We start from the raw sequence: 2,630 nt of genomic DNA, 5'->3' as shown, positions 1-2,630 counted from the left end.
GGAGATGTAAAAAAAAAAAAAAAAAAAGTAAAAAAGAAATGTAGGAGATGTGATGTAATAACATCTGTGTCTTAAAATTCTGGCATATTCTAGATGTATTACAATTGCTTCCAAGGAAGCCTGTTTGCCAATATGACTTCACACCAATAGCTTCATAAGGGCCTTTCTCACATCTGAGATGCTGAAAACACTTGGCCTATTTGAAAACCATCATTAAACCTCCCTTCAGACTTTCATTTTCCAAGTGAGTTATTCCCAGGTATTCAGTGGCTCTTGCTACAGAATCAGAATAGATTAAAATAAGTGTCTTTTCAAAGTTTCCAATAAAATGAACAGAAAACACAAAAAATACTAGTAAAAACAGCTACAATTTATGACTATGTGCCGGCCCATTGCTGAGTATGTCATGTGTAGTGCCACATTTAATTTTCACATCCACCCATTGTACAGATGAAAATACTAAGGCTTAGAGTAGTGAAGTAACTTGCTCAAGGTCACCAACTTGTTCAAGGGCAATGCTGGAATTCAAACCCATCTGACACTAGTTAACACTACCCACTTTTCAGATCCTAGTTACAATCTCACTAACCCAGGGGAGCTTGCCCTAACTCCCTCCAACAAGGTCCATCCCCTGTATATACACTTGCCTTGCACCATCCTCTTCCTCTGTAACTCTGACCACAATTATATTTTTACCCTTATTTGGGTAAATATTGAATTAACATCTGTCTCCCCACCAAACTACAAGCTCCAGATGGCATGGCTCCTCACTATTCTGGTTTATTTAGGATCTCTGGCCTCCATCAGTAGTAGGCACATCGTGGGTTCTCTGTACACATTTACACTGACTGAATGAGCAAATGGAGAAAAACAGTGCTCAGAAATCACCAAGCAGGGCCAGCCTGTGGCTCACTTGGGAGAGTGTGGTGCTGATAACACCAAGACCACGGGTTCGGATCCCTATATAGGGATGGCCAGTTGGCTCACTTGGGAGAGCGTGGTGCTGACAACCCCAAATCAAGGGTTAAGATCCCCTTACTGGTCATCTTAAAAAAAAAAAAAAAGAGGGCCGACCCCGTGGCGCACTCGGGTTCGGATCCTATATAGGGATGACCGGTGCACTCACTGGCTGAGCGCGGTGCGGCCGGTCACAAAAAAAAGAAAAGAAAAGAAAACAAACAAACAAAAAAGAAATCACCAAACAGCTTAGGGTACTGCACTAACAAAGGACAGGCTGCCCAGTATTCATCCACATATGGGCACCACAATGCCAGCTAAGCCTTCTGAGGGGCAAGAGACTGCTGAGGCAAAAGTCTTCTTCGGGACTGGGAGAGCATCCCAGAGTACAAAACCTCGCAGTGGTCAGACCCAGCAGCATCTTTGCATTTGAAGGAGGGCAGTGCAAAGAAAGTATGGACTTGGCCACCATCTCTGCAATCATGCCACCTGGGCTCAAATCCTGCTAAGTGACCCTGGGCTACCTGCTTAATCTCTGTGGGCCTCACTATATAGAACCTAATTCTACATAGTTATGGTGAGGAATGAACAAGTTAACACATGAAAAACAACTAGACTAAAGCCTGGCTCATAACAAGAGAGAATGGACATCATAACTGCAGCTGTTGATGATTATTATCAGGTTTAAAAAAAAAAAGGACTGTGGTGTGTCATTTGTTTTCCCCACTGGAACAAGCCCATGGTATCAAAAAGCCACAAGAGTTAAGGAACAAGCTTTCTTTCCATCTGGGCACTTAATACAAGGCAAACCCATTCCAGTTAAAGAATAATGTAATTATACAATGATTCATTGTTCCCATCCATATCCCTGGGCTTCTGGACAATCCTGGGTTACTTTCAGGTCTGAAATCAAGTGATTCTAAGCCAATTCTTAAGCTAGACCAAGAATCCAAAAATCACCTGCTGCAATGAAATGGGATTCCATTTTTTGTTTTTTGCGTTTCTGTTTTGTTTTGGTGGCTGGCCAGTACAGGGATTGAACCCTGGACCCTGATGTTTATCAGTACCATGTGGGATTCCATTTTTTTACTCTAGGTATGATATTAATCAAATAAGTTGTAAAAGACATTCTAAGTATAAATTTGACACAAGCATCAAAATCTCAAAATTCACAGCTTCAATTCTACTTATATAAAAGAAAAACCTCTTTTATGATTGCTCTCCTAACAAAAAATGTAAACTCACTTGATTTTGTATTATATTAGCTCTGGCAGTTAAAAAATACTATTGAGCCTGGCCAGTTAGCTCAGTTGGTTAGAGCGTGGTGCTGATAACACCAGGATCCAAGGTTCGATCCCTGTACTGGCCAGCTAAAAAAAAAAAAAAAAAAATCTATAGAATATTTCGTGACTTAAAAAAAGCTATAAAGACATTATTCAGACAAATGGAGATATTTTAATGTAGACCTGTTTATTAGACCATGTATCGTATAAAGTTAAATTTCGTAGGTGTGATAATGGCATTACAGTTACGTAGAATGCCTTTGTTCCTAGATCTGACTCTTGTAAATAAATATTTCCATAAACACATCTATAGGTTTTTCTGTGCACCCAATAATGCAAATTCATTATTTACTCTTTTTTTTTTTTTTTTTAATGACCAGTAAGGGGATC

General features: G+C 39.8%; 1 non-coding gene across 1 annotated transcript; it reads left to right on the top strand.

Moving 5' to 3' along the window:
• The first annotated feature begins 2,252 nt into the window (after window positions 1–2,252).
• On the top strand, window positions 2,253–2,326 carry TRNAI-GAU (transfer RNA isoleucine (anticodon GAU)). Its single transcript has one exon. It is a non-coding gene; the product is annotated as a tRNA-Ile (tRNA).
• The last annotated feature ends 304 nt before the right edge of the window (window positions 2,327–2,630 follow it).

This window comes from Cynocephalus volans, chromosome 6 (genome assembly GCF_027409185.1).
Source record: "Cynocephalus volans isolate mCynVol1 chromosome 6, mCynVol1.pri, whole genome shotgun sequence".
In the NCBI taxonomy this organism is placed as follows: Eukaryota; Metazoa; Chordata; class Mammalia; order Dermoptera; family Cynocephalidae; genus Cynocephalus; species Cynocephalus volans.
The sequence above is the reverse complement of the archived record's forward strand: the minus strand, read 5'-3'. Positions and strand labels throughout refer to the sequence as shown.